The sequence below is a fragment of the Hetaerina americana genome, unplaced genomic scaffold (assembly GCF_022747635.1).
Source record: "Hetaerina americana unplaced genomic scaffold, ioHetAmer1.1.p SCAF_2, whole genome shotgun sequence".
In the NCBI taxonomy this organism is placed as follows: domain Eukaryota; kingdom Metazoa; phylum Arthropoda; class Insecta; order Odonata; family Calopterygidae; genus Hetaerina; species Hetaerina americana.
Window position 1 is genome coordinate 8,865,148 of NW_027286763.1, and position 20,615 is coordinate 8,885,762.

Below are 20,615 nucleotides of genomic sequence, written 5' to 3' on the forward strand. Positions count from 1 at the left end.
GCACAGCGCAGTTTTCAATATTCCAGAGCGTTTCATGTTAATAATCCGTGCTAAATTTTTATATATACCGACCTCATTTGATACCTTGTGACTCGCTTCATTTATTTATTTTCCATATTAACAATCTCATAATTTTCAGGTTTTCCGATTGAAACTGGTATGCAACGAAATATGTGAAATAATTCTGAGCCGTGAGTATTTTAAGTTTTTCTTTTAAAAATTTTAATTTTTCCTTTCATTCATTTGTTCCCCATTAATAAAAGAGATCAAGAAAACATCACAGGGTTGGCATGTTCCCACTTCTCAGTATCCATACGATATTCCTAGATGTCGTGATGTCATTGGCTTTTCCCTGAATATCTTCGCAAACGATGTGCTTCTTCCATTCTATCTTCGTCACTTTAACATCATATTTCGATTTCTCAAACATTACCTCTTTACTGATGATTACGCTCAGGTTTCAATGCGCCGATTTTTGCGATGGGATTTTTCTATCAATAGGTACCCAGCAATCCACCGCAATGGTGCGTCGTATGGGGTGATTGTTGGTGACCTAACTACTTTTTACCTAAATTACTAATGTTATTGTACTTACATCTTCATAATATCCCTCAAGTCACCGCGGGGGCGTGTGGCGGAGGGTGAAAGGTCACCACCCATAAAACAATAAAACCACACGCAAAACCAAATCATGTTACCTCCACACAAATATTAGTGTGATCATGGACTCGATAAATTTTAATCACAAGAAAGAAAGTTCTAACACACAACAATATGCATTGCCAGCAAACGCATTTTAAAAGAAAGCATGTGGAAGTGTTAAAAAGATGCGTGTATTGAACAAAAAAATAACATGCAGGATATGGACAAATATATGCGTTGCCAATCTCCTACGCGATTGCTTTGAGATATATTTTAATGCCTGATGTTGTGAGGAAACAAAGACATTTTAAATCTATCTGGCCGGCAATAAATCTGATTTTACGTTGGTGATCTGATCCACCATAGTAAGTCGGTGCCAGTAATATTTCTTTAACATCCTCAGATAAGTAACCTGCCTCAAATTTACCCTGTCCCTGATATTTTGCGACATTTTATTATTATTATTATTAAAAATACACATGTGCTGATAGACATTGTCAGGTGGCACACAAGTCCCAAATAATTGAAAAAGATAATACATAAAACTAGACTCCAAAACACAAATCTCTTTAACAAAACAAGTGAATCCCCATCCCATTTACAACCATTAATCAGCAAGAAAAAAGATAAATTAAAAATAAAATTAAGCTATTACATATAATACATTACACCACACATCAATCAAATTATTACATATATGCCTTACATCTATTCTTAAAAGTATACACTCTGTTAGGAAAGGGCTCGAATATTTTTGCAGGCAAGGTGTTCCAATCAACAATTGTTCTATTTAGAAAAGAAATTTTTTTTATTTGTTCTCTGTACCCGGAATTTTACCTTAAATTTGTGATCATTTCTGCCTATAAAATTTGGGTTCCCCGCCCCTTTCCTAAGATCTGCCCAAGCTTTCTCCCCCTTCAGAATTCGGAACATTCCACAAAGTCTGCTTACTTTCCTTCTGGTTTCTACAGGTTCCCAGCCCAGAGTTTCTAGCATGTCAGACACACTTTCCATCCTCCTATGCTTCCCCAGGACATATCGGGCAGCCTTTCTTTGTAACTTTTCCAGTTTTTTAATATGACCTTTTTCATGAGGGTCCTATACAAGAGAAGCGTACTCTAAAATTGTCTTACTAGGGTCTGATACGCCTTCTCCTTGGTTGCTACATCTACATCTACATAATACCCCGCAAGCCGCCGCAAGGGCGTGTGGCGGGGGGTGTTAGGTCACCAACCGTAAAAAGGGAAAATACCACATGCAAAAAAACAACACGGGAAATTACACCCACAGCAGCGCACACACTCATGCAAAAATACCTTCATCCAATACTCATGCAAACACATATACCGCAAAACAACTAAAAAACTGCACCCCATGATGCAGCACGAAAGCCATCCTACAACACGGAAGCCAGGACACAACAAGAAATTGAAACATCACTACCACATGAAAATGCACCACGAAACACTCTACCCCCAAAGAGTCTGTAAAAGGCAGGGAATGCGACCCAACGTTGCATGTAGGATTTTGTGCCCCCGCGGAGAGGGACGAGGGATTGAAAGAGAAACTTAAAAACACATGAACAGAATACTAATGAGGTCATTCGGAAAGAATGGGTTATTATAGCAAAACAAATAAGGTTAGTGGAAGAGCATGCATTTAAATACAACTAATTATTTTTTAGACGCTGAGGGTGGCAAGTGGAATTTTTGCTATCTATAACCCTGCAGTTGCTATCCCGTATTGTCCGTGGGAAGAAGGAGCCCTTGAGTCGGCTAGTTCTGGCATCTATTTCACGAATTTTATATACATGATCCAAGCGACCAATGTATGTAGGAGTACGAATAATTTGCGAGACCTCGGTGCTGAAACATGCCGATCTGAATTTATTTAATAATTTCAATCTTGCATTGAATCGTCTCTCAGCCAATGATTCCCACCCCAAATCCATGAGCATTTCGGTGACGCTTTACGTTTTATCGTAGGGTTTTTTTACAAAACGGGCTGCCCGGCGTTGAACCTTCTCAATTTCCCGAATGAGACCTTTTTCACTCGGATCCCACACGCTGCATGCGTATTCTAAATGAGGCCTTACAAGAGCGTGGTAACAAAGGATATAAACTACAAAATAGAGGGTTCAGTATTGACTACGGCAAATCAAGTTAAATATTTGGGGGTTGTTCTAACACCACACCTTTCATGGGGAGCACATATCAGGACAATATGCGGATCAGCTTTAAAGAAACTTGGCTTCATTAAACGGGTGGTGGGGAAATGTAATGAAAAAGTTAAAGAGAGGTGTTATTTTGCTCTAGTTATACCTCATTTGGAATATGCCGCAAGTATTTGGGATCTTTGGGAGAAAATTTGGGAAAAAGAATTAGATAAAGTCCAGAGAAAATCCGCTAGATTCGTTAAAAATTGTTATGATAAGAACACAAGTGTGACAGGTCTCTTAGGGGATTTAGGCTGGGAACCACCTGATGTGCGGAGAGAACAAGCGAGGCTTAGACTTTTAGATAGGTTCAGAACAAACGAGTTTAACTATGACACTGAAGGAATTATAATGGCCCCACACTACTTAGGTAGATCAGACCACAAAGATAAACTAAGGGAGATTGATTCCAGGACAGATAGGTACAAATACTCATTCTTTCCCCGAGCAATCAGAAATCATAATAGTAAGGAACCGAAGTAACTTTAGAAATATTGAAAACATTGAATTTGCAAGTCGGAGCAAAGTTAAACACTGCAAAGCTGTTAGGTATACTTTCAGCTGCATGTGTATGTAAGGTGCAGACTGAGTGTTTGCATGTGTGCGGGTTGTAAGTGTTCATGCAAGAATGCATGTCATGTTTTTTTTATATATGATTTTGTCGTTATTGCATGCGGTTTTTTTTTCTTTTCTAAATTACGGGTGGTGTCCTAACACCCCCCGCCACACGCCCTTGCGGCGGGTTGCGGGTTATTAAGTAGATGTAGATGTAAGAAATAGATCCAATATGTTCTTTCCACGGGTGGGCATGCGTACTGCTTAATGGAGGGAGTTTCTCTGAACCAATTTTATCATGGAATTGCAAGATTCGCGATCGCGGGTCCCAGATTTAACGATATTGTTGTCCCAATCTATACCAGGGAGGTTAAAGTTGCCACCAATTATGTTTATGCTGTTATTATATTTACGTGTAAAATTTTTAAATTTGATCGTTGAGGGTGTGAAGTGTTTTCAAATCTGAGTCTGGAGGTCTGTAGAAAGAGCATAAATTTATGTTGGGTTGATTGGTCCGTATTAAGGTGCATCAAACACTTTCTATATTATTATTTTCAAATGAAACTTGCCTCCTTTCAAAATGACTTTTAACTGCCACAAAAACCCCTCCTCCGGGTCTTGTATCTCTATCGTGGCGGTAAACCTTGAAATCTATGGGGGAAATTTCTTCGTCGTTTATGTCATTGCACAGCCAACTCTCTGTGCCTAATGCTATATCAGCGGAATGAGTTTGGATTATGTGTTCTAGATCCGCTGATTTGTTCTTGAGGCTTCTGCAATTTATAACAAGTATGGTTAAATTATTTTGATGTTGAATAACGTCCTTATTTGTGCCTGACTGTAATTTAGGACGCCTTTGTGGGGAAATGCGTGTCACATATCTTTCTAAATCAATGCCAGTGTTGTCGGTGACTTTTATATTTTTATTAATAATATTATACGCGCTATCCCCAGATGTTACTGACCCACTAAGTGACCTGCCCTCTATCCTAAAAAAGGCCTACAGTGGTCGAGTATCCTATCCGCTACCTTACTCGCCGATTCCGCCGTGTAACGGTCCCCAGATCGGTTAAGGGGAGTCCTGCAAGATCGGAGGGTTGGCCTCAGGTCGACGAAGGAGGCTCCTATGTCCGAGCAGAATCTCGATAGTCTTTGGTTGCTAGTCTGGTTGCTCTAACGCTCCCTTTGAGGTTTCTCATCACCCAATGAAGAGTTTTGAAAGCTTTCTTAAAGATGTACTCCATATTTAGCCACCACCCTAAGTCCTTAGTTAAATATACACCTAAGTATTTGCAAGTATCACTTCTAGGAATGACATTTTCTGAGAATTTATATTCCCTATTGTTTCCATTTACCTTGTTGCTAAAAGTGATGGATTTGCATTTGCTAACATTAATATCCATCCTATTTTTTGTCACCCAATCCGCCATTTTATTATTGTCCCTTTGAAGTTTGTCACGATCTCTGTCATTTTCGACTTTCCTGTAGATAATACAGCCGTCTGCAAAAAGTGTTTTCTGAGAATTAGTATATACTGGGAGATCATTTATATAGATTAAAAACAAGAGCGGGCCAAGTACGCTTATGGGCCGTATGTTACCAGACATGATGCTAATTGCTATTTTCGATAGAGGAAACGATTTATTTACAATAACTCTTCATTCAAATAGTTGTCTTTATTATTATGTGAGGTTTGCGACTTTAAAGACATATAATTTTAGTTATAATGGCTTTAGAGTAAAGGAAAAACTTTCCGAGTTTCTGCATCTGGATGTTTATTTTCACCGAAAGCATTCGTGTGTCATATTTCCTGTATTTTTTCATCCATGTGGTCGCCGTTTCCATTCCAACGACGAATATAGGTAATCATTAGGTAACATACTATTAAGTTAGTTGGCAATACATCCATATGCCCAATAACTTTAAGTACCATGCGACACAATGATGTACAATTATGTGTAATGAGTAGTTGTTAATAATAAATTATGTATGACTAATTCAATCTAGGAAAGTGGCGATCATAAAAAGTATGACTCTCTTTGTTGGACTTGAACGTGATCTGAATTTGTTTCAGTTTTTTTTCTTGAACAGAAATAAGTATTGGACCACTTCTCTGTTGAAAGTTGGACATTTTCAGATACATGTCCTTGAAAAGAGAACCTAAATCAATGTGTTACCCTGAAGCGCTAAGTTCGTAAATGCCTAATAAAATTGGGAAAGAGTTCATCTACAAACAAAGGAGTAATTTTCACTGTGCGCACGCTGTTTACACATATGGTAGATGGAAATGTTCGAAAGATCTGACAATTTCATGCTCATTAGACCCAACCTATTTTTAATTACTTCTCTTATATATGAATAATTGATGCCTCAGATATGTGACCATTTATTTATTTATTTATTTATTTTTATTTATTTATTTATTTATTTTTATTTATTTATTTATTGAAGTACCCTGCAAGCCACCACTAGGGTTTGTGGCAGGGGGTGAGCACACACCAAACTAATATCGACCCGAATGTGACCCTATCGTGGTCAGACAATGTTATTCTGATCCCTCACTGCTCGTGGAAAAATGGCATCTTCAATATATCTGCTCTACTCTTTATCTCACTAGATCCAATCGATGAGGCCCTATCCATCATGTAAAGGAACACAGAAAGGGAAAGGTTCCCTCGCTGTCACTAATGTACTCGTAGATCGGGAAAAGATTCCGTTTTTTTCTCCAAAATGTAGGAAATAAATATGACCTCAATAATTTCACACTTCCGACCGCGTCTTTACAGAAAGCGCTAAATGCACATAATAACTATGAATTCCGTCCAACACGTTATTTCAACGGAGTAATAGCTGCGTTTCTATGCAACGATGGTTTTCGTAACAAACTTCAATGAGCGAGGTTATAGAAAAACAACGAAGGCTTTGAGTATTTCCGGGATGAAATGAAGACGATAGTGAAGAGTATTTCGAGCTTGTACGACGTCCGTCGAACGGGACGTTAAACTGCGGACTCCTTGGCGCCGTTTGTTAATAGTAGGCTAATGCCGACGCCGGATTTCTCTTTACCCTTCATCCTTTCCCATCCATCCCAGATGGCGTAAGTGACCGCAGTTGTCCTTCCATAAAAATTACAACTGCCCGAGTTTTACCGGCTCATTTAACCTCGAAGGAAAGTTTTTCAAGCTCTCCAGTCAGTTTCTACATCATTTATAAGGTGAAAATAATACTGGTCGGAGTGTCAAAGTCGTCCGTTGAAATGGATCCTGAGAGCGAACAAAAATTTTGCAATGAAAATTCTACCCTTTACAAAGCTTAATAAATTGTTCGGGATGCTTGTAAGAATGAACAGGCGGCATTGTTAGTCATTAGAATTTAAGGAATAATCGATTTATTTGGACTAGAATGCTCTTGGCGTTGAATTGTTATTAAGCACACGAGGTATTTGGGAGGTGTAACCTTGTTTAATGATTTTGGCCAGTTCAGTTTACTTAAAACAGTGATCGGTAAGGGATATTTTGTAGATGTCTGTATGTAGGTGTAATTACTAAAACCTAATGAAGGAGGCTGGGAAATATTTTGCTGTTAAGAAATTCAAATGTAAAATAATTCCTTTGTTCTAATTCACAATGAGATCAAATGTGGAGCGAGGTACACCAGTTGCTTAAACTTTTATGCAGTGTTGATTGCTTGGTTGTTGTTGGGGCCGTCTAGTCAGTAACAATTCAGGAAATTGCGTGATGCATGCGTGACATTTAAAATGAAATCCTCGAGTCAGGATAATTTTGAAAATAATGACGTCAACATTTACAATTTCTCTCACCCAATGAGTCTCCTCGTGTGTTTTAGAACAATAGACAACACTCTTGGTGGTATACACGCGAGGTCACCTCTGGGTAAGTTCTCAAATTTATCATCGAGGATGATTAAGGATAGGGATAATTATTTCTACTCTTTCTTCAATTCTCTGACTTTATTTGAATTTTGTGGGATTATTTGTTTTCTCAATTCCGTTTTCTTTTAGTTGATGTTCCTGGGAAATATTCTCTCCGCTCTCTCGAATGGGAGCTAATCTTCCTGCAATGGGACTGGCGTTCGCACGTTTAAACGTGGGGCATGTTTCCTGGCAGAGGAGAGGGGTCACCCCTTGTAACCTTCCCCCTGTCCGCCCAGCCTCATACTGCGCCATTTTCAGACGTTCGGATCGTGTATCCCTCGCTCGTCGAGAGGCATGTTCAAAGAGGAGGGCGGGTAGAATTTAGTGTGCTTTAGTGGCTGCTGGGGAGGGCCGAGGGAGGGAAGGGCCTCATCGCCCTGATTCGCGTGTGCGAAGGGGGGTACGAGGAAGGGTGGAGGTGCGATCGACGGAAAACTCTATGACCCGGGCAGTTCCCTGAGCTCCTCTCATTGAGAACAAAGGGATGATGATAGATGGATGGTCACACAGTGGGTAGGAGAGGGAAGGGCGGGGGGAGGCGAACTATGGGCTTGGCCAACCTCCTCCGACCCAAACGCACGGTGCAGCGTCGCGCGCTGTCCATGCCGAGTTGCAAGGGTGCTCAACCATCGGCGAGTGAGTCATCTGCTACTCGTCCCGCTCTCTTTCTCCCGACAGGCCGGGATTTTATATTTTATTCTCTGAATCGTACATTTCTGCTTTTTTCAATCCCCCGCCCCGACCTAATTTTTTCGCTTTGTTCTCATTCTCTCCGTTTTTTCGGATGATCTCTGGCCGATAAATATCGGTGTGATGTGCAGTATCCCATAAAAAATAATACGAGAGCCAAGAAATGTATCCAAGTCATACGATCAAACATGGTTTGATAAGATATTAAAAGAAATAACGAGAGGGAAAGATATTTTCGTGATAGGCGCAAGATAATAGCTGTTTGGGTTATCCTAATACTTATTTTTAGATGTCTCCGAGTGGCATGAAGGTAGCGTGTCGTAGTATTAGGTAAAGTGAATTTAATTTATTTATTTGACGACTTTATTGGGGCGAGATGGTGGCTTCATAGTTCCTCTTCCAACTAATTTATGAATAATAAATTGGAGATATTTATAAACACCCAATCTCTAGGTGGAGGAATACCCACCTGGGCGGAAATCGAACACGCGACCACTGGGTTGGCGGACGAGAATGTTACCTCGCTGCAACTGTGAAGATTAGGTTCCTTAATTAAAGAAAAATGAAAGAGACATGGGGTAAAATACTGCATGGTATTATGGAATAAATAAAGTGTATGCTTTTAGTTATTTATTTACCGTTTAAGGCGTTGATTAGAACTGCAACAGTGTTTAGTTGCTGAGTTCAATCGATTGTACGAGGGTCATCCGGAAGGTAGTACCCGTTCGTGCCGCATGAAGTGCTGACGACGCGAGTAGCCGCTGGACGAGGTCAGATAGCTTCAGTGGCTTGTCTGCCTTCTCTGAGCCAAGTTGCGTGACGCTAGCATTGCCTGTGTTGTTTCTGTGATTGTTTACAATGTTTAAAAAAATTGAGAACGCCGCCAGTTGTGAAGTGAGGGCAGTGATTAAATTCCTCAATGCAAGAAACGTTCGCCCATGTGATATTCATCGCCAATTAAAGGAGGTGTATGGAGACAATGTAATGGACGAGTCGTCTGTTCGGCGGTGGTGTCGCAACTTCAACATGGGGAGGGGGAACACACACGACGATGAGCGTTCGGAGAGACCGTCTGTCATTACAGACCAACTGGTGAGCTCAGTTGACGAATTCGTGAGGAACGATCGGCGCGTCACAATTGATGACATCTGTGAGCATTTTGCCAATGTTTCTCGAACAATTGTTCATGAAATTGTTAAACACCATCTGCATTATGCAAAAATTTGTGCAAGATGGGTCCCTCGCGTATCTCAATGAGCTGGCGGCGAAGGACTATGCAGCAGGAATACAGAAACTTGTCACACGTTATGACAAATGCCTTAATTTGCTTGGAGATTATGTTGAGAAGTAGTTTAAAGTATCCTCTTTCAAATAAAATTTTTTATGTTTGTTAATATTTACTTTTGTGTCTTTATTTCACGAATGGGTACTACTTTCCGGATGACCCTCGTACATTGGTAAAAGATATGCTCTTTTGAATTAGTGTTTGTTTAATAAGGTGATATGATTAATAGTTGGGTTCCATTGAATATGTGGGAATTAAATTTTATTTGCTTTTGTCTTGCATACTATAGTATTTATCATGTTTATGTTTACCATAGTTTTCTTGGTCTCTGAATGTAAAAATCATTCACACTTCAAACCAGGCAGCCGTCCTTGCCTCTTCCTATATAGCCTAATCTCCCACAAGTTTCCCCCAAAACCCCTCGCCCTAACATCAATCTGCCCCAACCCCCCTCGCCACAAACACCCCTCCGCCAAACACCACCCTTTTTCCTATCCTTTCGCTCATTTTAGAACACATAATCTAAACTCATTCCGCTGATATAGTATTAGGCACAGAGAGTTGGCTGTGCAATGACATAAACGACCAAGAAATTTTCCCAAAAGATTTCAAAGTTTACCGACACGATATAGATACAAGACCCGGAGGAGGGGTTTTCGTGGCAGTTAAAAGTCATTTTGAAAGCAGGCAAGTTTCATTTGAAAATAATAACATAGAAAGTGTTTGGTGCACCTTAATACGGACCAACAAACCCAACATAAATTTATGCTCTTTCTACAGACCTCCAGACTCAGATTTGAAAACACTTCACACCCTCAACGATCAAATTTAAAAATTTTACACGTAAATATAATAACAGCATAAACATAATTGGTGGCGACTTTAACCTCCCTGGAATAGATTAGGACAACAATATCATTAAATCTGGGACCCGCGATCGCGAACCTTGCAATTCCATGATAAAATTGGTTCAAAAAAACTCCCTCCATCAAGCAATACGCATGCCCACCCGTGGAAAGAACATATTGGATCTATTTCTTACAAACACGCCTGAACGGATTATTAGTGTATCAACTGATGAGGGCTTGAGTGACCATAAAGCAATTAATGTCCACTTGGACATAGAAATAAAAAAGATTGTTAAACCAAAAAGAAAAATTTATAATTACCATAAAGCAGACTTTGAATCTTTTGCCAATCAATTAAACTCTTCACTACACGAGTTCAAAACCCGCTTAAGTCATGTCAACGTGGAAGAAACTTGGACAGAATTTATCAATATCATGCAAAATGGAATCGTAGATTTCATACCTATAAAATACGTCAAAGCAAATCGCGACCCCAGGTGGTACAATAAAGACGTTAGAAAAGCCCTTCGAAAGCAGAGAATGCTACACTCTAGGGTAAAGAGGGCAGGCGTGAACACATAATCCCCTGAGAATAAACAATTATGGGACACATATAGATCCTCTAAAATTGAAACCAAAAAACAATTACGTAGCACTTTACTGAACTTTAAACGCAAAGTACTTTGCGAGCACTTGGACACTGACCCCAAAGCTTTCTGGTCATATGTTAGGGAAGTAAATGGGAGTAATCAAACCGTGGCTTGCTTAAGGGATTGTAGCAATATAATTCATACATACAGTGAGGGTAAAGCTAACATCCTAAATTCATTCTTCCAAAGCGTTTTCTCGAATGATGTTGCCACCGCATATCTCCAAGAAACAATGCATACTCCACCCATGGAAAAAATAACAGTGGACCAACAAGGAATTCTAAAATTGCTTAGTGAGATTGAACCCAACAAATCCCCGGGTCCCGAAAATATACCAGCTAGGGTGATAAAACATTTAGCTCCAAACATTGCCCCGTACCTTGAATTTATATTTAACAAATCCCTCGCAGAGTGCAAAGTACCTAAGATTTGGAAAACCGAGCAAATAACGCCTATTTTTAAAGGTGGTGACAGGGAGGATCTCAGTAATTACAGACCTACATCTTTCACTTCTATATGTTGCAAAATCTTAGAGCACATAATTGTCAGTTCAATAATGAGACACCTAGACAATATTAACTTTTTAAGTGACAATCAACACGGATTCAGGAAAACCCGCTCCTGCGAAACCCAATTAGGATTATTTACACATGATTTACTTTTATCTAGTGAGAGAGGTAGGCAAGTGGATGCCATTTTCTTAGATTTTCAAAAGGCATTTGATAAGGTCCCACATGGTAAACTCATTCATAAATTAAAGGTCGCAGGTATAAACAAGGGCGCCCAAAGTTGGGTTAAAGATTTTCTTTCAGGGCGGGAACAGAGGGTAGTCCTTGATGGCGCTAGTTCCGACAGCGTTCGAGTCACGTCGGGGGTACCTCAGGGAAGTGTGATCGGGCCGTTGCTTTTCTTGATTTTTGTTAACGATTTGAAAGTGGAAAGTAAAATTAGGATGTTCGCGGATAACCAACCTTATGTGTTTTGTTATAATAACCCATTCCTTCCGAATTACCTCACTCGTGTCCTGTTCATCTGTTTTTAAGTTTCCCTTTCAGTCCCTCGTCCCTCTCCGCGGGGGGAAATTCCTGCTACCTGGAACGTTGGGTCGCATTCCCTGCCAATTAGAGACTCTTTGGGGGTAGAGTGTTTTGTGGTGCTTTTTCATGTGGTAGGGATGTTTCAATTTCTTGCTTGTTGTGTCTTGGCTTCCGTGTGTTAGGATGGCTTTCGTGCTGCATCATGGGGTGCAGTTTTTTTAGTTGTTTTGCGGTATATGTGTTTGCATGAGTATTGGATGAAGGGATTTTTGCATGACTTTGTGCGCTGCTGTGGGTGTGATTTTCCGTGTTGTTTTTTTTGCATGTGGTATTTTTCCTTTTTACGGTTGGTTACCTAACACCCCCCGCCACACGCCCTTGCGGTGGCTTGTGGGGTATTATGTAGATGTAGATGTAGATGATGACACGGTGATCTATCGGGAGATATCTGGGGATGAGGATCGTTTTATTCTAGAGCAGGATTTAGATTGCATTACTAAATGGTGTTCTAACTGGGGATTGACTCTAAATTATAATAAATGTTCAGTGGTAAATTTCTTTAAAAGATCAACGGGATTTGCTTACAAAATAGCTGGAGGTGACCTAGCAGTAGTTGATACGGTAAAATACCTAGGTGTCACATTCACAAAAGACTTAACTTGGGGGACTCACATACGTAAAATCTGCGGTCAAGCATATAAAAAATTGGGATTCATTAGACGCGTTGTCGGCAAAAGTGACTCGAAGGTCAAGGAACGTTGTTACCACGCTCTTGTAATGCTTCATTTAGAATACGCATGCAGGGTGTGGGATCCGAGTGGAAAAGGTCTCATTCGGGAAATTGAGAAGGTTCAACGCCGGGCAGCCCGTTTTGTAAAACATTCCTACGATAAAACGCAAAGCGTCACCGAAATGCTCATGGATTTGGGGTGGGAATCATTGGCTGAGAGAAGATTCAATGCAAGATTGAAATTATTAAAAAAATCAGATCCGCATGTTTCATCACCGAGGTCTCGCAAATTATTCGTACTCCTACATACATTGGTCGCTTGGATCATGCATATAAAATTCGGGAAATAGATGCCAGAACTAGCCGACTCAAGGACTCCGTCTTCCCACGGACAATACGGGATAGCAACTGCAGGGTTATAGATAGCAAAAATTCCACTTGCCACCCTCAGCGTCCAAAAAAATAATTAGTTGTATTTAAATTTCACTGACCCCAAAGCTTTCTGGTCATATGTTAGGGAAGTAAATGGGAGTAAACAAACCGTGGCTTGCTTAAGGGATTGTAGCAATATAATTCATACCGACAGTGAGGGTAAAGCTAACATCCTAAATTCATTCTTCCAAAGCGTTTTCTCGAATGATGTTGCCACCGCATATCTCCAAGAAACAATGCATACTCCACCCATGGAAAAAATAACAGTGGACCAACAAGGAATTCTAAAATTTCTGAACGAGATTAAAACCAACAAATCCCCGGGTCCCGAAAATATACCAGCTAGGGTGATAAAACATTTAGCTCCACACATTGCCCCGTACCTTGAATTTATATTTAACAAATCCCTCACAGAGTGCAAAGTATCTAAGATTTGGAAAACCGCGCAAATAACGCCTATTTTTAAAGGTGGTGACAGGGAGGATCCCAGTAATTACAGACCTATATCTCTCACTTCTATCTGTTGCAAAATCTTAGAGCACATAATTGTCAGTTCAATAATGAGACACCTTGACAATATTAACTTTTTAAGTGACAATCAACACGGATTCAGGAAAACCCGCTCATGCGAGACCCAATTAGGATTATTTACACATGATTTACTTTTATCGGGTGAGAGAGGTGGGCAAGTGGATGCCATCTTCTTAGATTTTCAAAAGGCATTTGATAAGGTCCCACATGGTAAACTCATTCATAAATTAAAGGTCGCGGGTATAAATAAGGGCGCCATGAGTTGGGTTAAAGATTTTCTTTCGGAGCGGGAACAGAGGGTAGCCCTTGATGGCGCTAGTTCCGACAGCGTTCGAGTCACGTCGGGGGTACCTCAGGGAAGTGTGATCGGGCCGTTGCTTTTCTTGATTTTTGTTAACGATTTGAACCGCGAAGTGGAAAGTAAAATTAGGATGTTCGCGGATGACACGGTGATCTATCGGGAGATATCTGGGGATGAGGATCGTTTTATTCTAGAGCAGGATTTAGATTGCATTACTAAATGGTGTTCTAACTGGGGATTGACTCTAAATTATAATAAATGTTCAGTGGTAAATTTCTTTAAAAGATCAACGGGATTTGCTTACAAAATAGCTGGAGGTGACCTGGCAGTAGTTGATACGGTAAAATACCTAGGTGTCACATTCACAAAATACTTAACCATGGGGACTCACATTCGTAAAGTCTGCGGTCAAGCATATAAAAGATTGGGATTCATTAGACGCATTGTCGGCAAAAGTGACTCGAAGGTCAAGGAACGTTGTTACCACGCTCTTGTAAGGCCTCATTTAGAATACGCATGCAGCGTGTGGGATCCGAGTGAAAAAGGTCTCATTCGGGAAATTGAGAAGGTTCAACGCCGGGCAGCCCGTTTTGTAAAAAATTCCTACGATAAAACGCAAAGCGTCACCGGCTCATGGATTTGGGGTGGGAATCATTGGCTGAGAGACGATTCAATGCAAGATTGAAATTATTAAATAAATTCAGATCGGCATGTTTCAGCACCGAGGTCTCGCAAATTATTCGTGCTCCTACATACATTAGTCGCTTGGATTATGCATATAAAATTCGGGAAATAGATGCCAGAACTAGCCGAGTCAAGGACTCCTTCTTCCCACGGACAATACGGGATAGCAACTGCAGGGTTATAGATAGCAAAAATTCCACTTGCCACCCTCAGCGTCTAAAAAATAATTAGTTGTATTTAAATGCATGCTCTTCCACTAACCTTATGTGTTTTGCTATAATAACCCATTCTTTCCGAATGATCTCATTCATGTTCTGTTCATCTGTTTTTAAGTTTCCCTTTCAATCCCTCGTCCCTCTCCGCGGGGGCAAATTCCTGATACCTGCAACGTTGGGTCGCATTCCCTGCCAATTAGAGACTCTTTGGGGGTAGAGTGTTTCGTGGTGCATTTTCATGTGGTAGTGATGTTTCAATTTCTTGTTGTGTCCTGGCTTCCGTGTTGTAGGATGGCTTTCGTGCCGCATCATGGGGTGCAGTTTTTTAGTTGTTTTGCGGTATATGTGTTTGCATGAGTATTGGATGAAGGGATTTTTGCATGAGTGTGTGCGCTGCTGTGGTTGTAATTTTCCGTGTTGTTTTTTTGCATGTGGTATTTTTCTTTTTTACGGTTGGTGACCTAACACCCCCCGCCACACGCCCTTGCGGTGGCTTGCGGGGTATTATGTAGATGTAGATGTAGATGTAAATGCATGCTCTTCCACTAACCTTATGTGTTTTGTTATAATAACCCATTCTTTCCGAATGACCTCATTCGTGATATGTTCATCTGTTTTTAATTAAAATTACGGGTGGTGTCCTAAGACCCCCCGCCACACGCCCTTGCGGCGGCTTGCGGGGTATTAAATAGATGTAAATGTAGAAGTTTCCCTTTCAGTCCCTCGTCCTTCTCCGCGGGGGGAAATTCCTGCTACCTGCAACGTTGGGTCGCATTCCCTGCCTTTTACAGACTCTTTGGGGGTACAGGGTTTTGTGGTGCATTTTCATGTGGTAGTGATGTTTCAATTTCTTGCTTGTTGTGTCCTGGCTTGCGTGTTGTAGGATGGCTTTCGTGCTTCATCCTGGGGTGCAGTTTTTAGTTGTTTTGCGGTATATGTGTTTGCATGAGTATTGGATAGAGGGATTTTTGCATGAGTGTGTGCGCTGCTGTGGGTGTAATCTTCCGTGTTGTTTTTTTGCATGTGGTATTTTTCCTTTTTACGGTAGTGACCTAACACCCCCCGCCACACGCCCTTGCGGCGGCTTTCGGGGTATTATGTAGATGTAGATTTCCTGGTGTCTCCTTCCCTCTCACTCAAACACATTCATATTAGGACACATCAGGACAATATGCGGATCAGCTTTTAAGAAACTTGGCTTCATAAAACAGGTGGTAGGGAAATGTAATGAAAAAGTTAAAGAGAGGTGTTATTTTGCTCTAGTTAGACCTCATTTGGAATATGCCGCAAGTATTTGGGATCCGTGGGAGAAAATTTGGCAGAAAGAATTAGATAAAGTCCAGAGAAAATCCGCCAGATTCGTTAAAAATTATTATGATAAGGACACAAGTGTAACAGGTCTCTTAGGGGATTTAGGCTGGGAACCACTTGAAGAGAACAAGCGAGGCTTAGACGCCTTGAGATCGGATTCAGCATGAGACCGATGGCGGGGGGTGCAAAAGACGTCCTTACAAATCGTACGGTTACAATAGCAAGGAGATGGGCCTTGTAGGGTCGGGAGATGAATCTTCCATGGGGGGGGGGGGGTACAATGGCAATCCCGCCTCAGTCTCCGTTTGATTATATCAAAGAGCGTTGCCTCGGCTTGCGGGCACTTCAGGGGTCAAGTAGGGTTCGGGGCATCAGCATACGCGCTGGATCCGTCAAGTCGGGTGCGTTGGGGATGGTGGCTTGGTGCCATGGGTCGTGGACCCGAATTTGGGAACGCCAGGGCGAGGAAGATTGGGCAAATGAGGAAATATTACTATTCGACGGCATTTTAGAGTTGATTCGGGTAATCGCAAGTATTAAATACATTTTCCCTGTCCTCTTTTCATCTAATCACCACGACAGTAGGGACAAGGTCATTCCAATGAAAATTTATTTTTAGAATTACGACGAATCAACACCTAAACGTGGATATGCTATTCCCAGGGCTGGTACGAACGCCCTTAGCCTTTAATAAGAATTTAATTTCGATGATATTTCTTTATTTTCCTCACTTTCCTTTGAATTTTTGACGTGGCAATCTTCAGGATAATCCCTGAGGGGTGCCGAGGAATATGGGAAGGGGTCGTTGCCAATGGATAATGGATATTATTTTCCTTTAGGCTGTCCAGAGGTTTGAAAATTCATACCGTTTAAACGAAAGATGGGCTACAAGCAAAATAAATATGTAGACGAACATATTGAAAAGACTTACAAATGAAACGCAAGCAAACGATTTTGTTCCTTAGGAAATAGATTATCTAATAGAACACTCATTTATTTAGGCAAAGCATTTACTGACAATGACCAACAACTAGGTTTAAAATGATCTTTTTCCTCGTGTGATTAGAGATCAGATAGATATGGTCGTAGGGGTGAAGAAGATGAATAGCATTGGTGGTAAATATAAGTATTTTGCCAATATCCTGACAGCATTTTATATAGACACATTGTTATAGCATATTCCCGTATGATTTAAATGTATCCTGAGGATGGGTATTCATGTGGCTAAATATTTTACATCTACATCTACATCTACTTAATACCCCGCAAGCCGCCGCAGGGGCGTGTGGCGGGGGGTGTTAGGACACCACCCGTAATTTAGAAAAGAAAGAGAATAAAAAAACCGCATGCAATAACCACAAAATCATATATCAAAAAAAAAAAACTTGGCATAAATTCATGCATGAACACTTACACCCCACACACATGCAAACACTCAATCTACATCTTACATACACATGCACCTGAAAGTATACCTAACATCTCTATAGTGTTTAATTATGTTCCGACTTGTAAATTCAACGTTTTTAATATTTCTAAAGTGACTTCGGTTCCTTACTATTATGATTTCTGATTGTTCGGGGAAAGAATGAGTATTTGTACCTATCTGTCCTGGAATCTATCTCCCTTAGTTTATCTTTGTGGTCTGATCTACCCAAGTAGTGTGGGGCCATTATAATTCCTTCAGTGTCATAGTTAAACTCGTTTGTTCTGAACCTTTCTAAAAGTCTAAGCCTCGCTTGTTCTCTTCAAGTGGTTTCCAGCCTAAATCCCCTAAGAGACCTGTCACACTTGTGTTCTTATCATAACAATTTTTAACGAATCTAGCGGATTTTAAAATGTAAGTAGCGTCTTTCATGTTGAATAACTATGTTTGAGCACATGATTGCACTTAATATATCTACATCTACATAATACCCCTCAAGGGCGTGTGAAGACGGGTTTGGGTCACCACCCGTAAAAGGGAACTACCCCACCTACAAATCAACACATCCGTGCAACCCTATGCCCACAGTGACGTATACATTCATGCAAAAATCATTTCAACTTACACGCATACAAATAAATGTACTTATCATCTAACAAACAATTTCACCTTATAATGTAGTAAATATTTATCCGATGACGTTAAACTAGAATTTGACAAGTAATAAGGTGAAATTCCACCACCACATGGACATGCAGCATACAACGTTGTACTCCCCCAAGAAAGGGGAATGGGCTGGGAAACACCAGGTAAGGAATTTGACCCAATGCTGCAAGTAGCGGGGATTCTTTATGGACATAGTTGCGAAATAATGCGTATCTATTGACGTTGTTGCCATATTAATCATTTGCACTCGTTTTATAAGCTGAAAGCAAGACAATATATCCGAGAACCAACTTTCGTCGTCCCAAATTTCCCTCACCGGAAATTCCCCGGCAAAAATCTGAAATTCCTGCCAGCAAATGGTAGGAATAAAATGCTATGCTTGGAAAAAAATTACATCGGCTGAATTAAGTTACCTTTTCCCGCAGAAAATAATTTAGCGAATCCAGCTACCATTCTTTGAATTTGTTTTTATTCAAAAATTAAATTGACTGCCCGGGGCAGCAAATGCTTGATGAATATTCCGGATGAGACTGAATTAATACGAAATAAAAAATCTCCTCTTCCTTAGAATATTTCCTGTATATTCGTTTAAGTCGACTCAAAATTCTGTTATATTTCATACGTTCTATTTTGGTGTCATATTCAATGCTAGCCGTGCATTCAAGTATTTATCTATGTATGCATATTTTCAATGCCCACCCCGTACTTCTAGTAGCCTCTGTCTCCTATCATGGAAGGTAGCCTTTTCAGAAGGCCGTACGTGTCTTTTCACCCTCAACTTGTCTCATTTACACGTAAATCAGCCCGAAAATCATTGGAACGTAATTCTACGAGGGTCATCCGGAAGGTAGTACCCGTTCGTGCCGCATGAAGTGCTGACGACGCGAGTAGCCGCTGGACGAGGTCAGATAGCTTCAGTGGCTTGTCTGCCTTCTCTGAGCCAAGTTGCGTGACGCTAGCATTGCCTGTGTTGTTTCTGTGATTGTTTACAATGTTTAAAAAAATTGAGAACGCCGCCAGTTGTGAAGTGAGGGCAGTGATTAAATTCCTCAATGCAAGAAACGTTCGCCCATGTGATATTCATCGCCAATTAAAGGAGGTGTATGGAGACAATGTAATGGACGAGTCGTCTGTTCGGCGGTGGTGTCGCAACTTCAACATGGGGAGGGGGAACACACACGACGATGAGCGTTCGGAGAGACCGTCTGTCATTACAGACCAACTGGTGAGCTCAGTTGACGAATTCGTGAGGAACGATCGGCGCGTCACAATTGATGACATCTGTGAGCATTTTCCCAATGTTTCTCGAACAATTGTTCATGAAATTGTTAAACACCATCTGCATTATGCAAAAATTTGTGCAAGATGGGTCCCTCGCGTATCTCAATGAGCTGGCGGCGAAGGACTATGCAGCAGGAATACAGAAACTTGTCACACGTTATGACAAATGCCTTAATTTGCTTGGAGATTATGTTGAGAAGTAGTTTAAAGTATCCTCTTTCAAATAAAATTTTTTATGTTTGTTAATATTTACTTTTGTCTTTTTATTTCACGAACGGCTACTACTTTCCGGATGACCCTCGTTTATATTCCCCTCCAATTTTACAATTATCTACATCTACATCTACTTAATACCCCGCAAGCCGCCGCAAGGGCGTGTGGCGGGGGGTGCTAGGACACCACCCATAATTTAGAAAAGAAAAAGAAAAAAAAAACCGCATGCAATAACGACAAAATCATATATATAAAAAAAAAAACATGGCATACATTCATGCATGAACACTTACACCCCACACACATGCAAACACTCAAACTACCAACTAACATACACATGCACCTGAAAGTATACCTAACATCTCTATAGTGTTTAATTTTGTTCCGACTTGTAAATTCAACGTTTTTAATATTTCTAAAGTGACTTCGGTTTCTTGCTATTATGATTACTGATTGTTCGGGGAAAGAATGAGTATTTGTACCTATCTGTCCTGGAATCTATCTCCCTTAGTTTATCTTTGTGGTCTGATCTACCTAAGTATTGTGGGGCCATTATAATTCCTTCAGTGTCATAGTTAAACTCGTTTGATCTGAACCTTTCTAAAAGTCTAATCCTCGCTTGTTCTCTCCGCACTTCAAGTGGTTCCCAGCCTAAATCCCCTAAGAGACCTGTCACACTTGTGTTCTTATCTTAACAAGTTTTAACGAATCTAGCGGATTTTCTCTGGACTTTATCTAATTCTTTTTGCCAAATTTTCTCCCACGGATCCCAAATACTTGCGGCATATTCCAAATGAGGTCTAACTAGAGCAAAATAACACCTCTCTTTAACTTTTTCATTACATTTCCCCACCACCCGTTTTATGAAGCCAAGTTTCTTTAAAGCTGATCCGCATATTGTCCTGATATGTGCTCCCCATGAAAGGCGTGGTGTTAGAACAACCCCCAAATATTTAACTTGATTTGCCG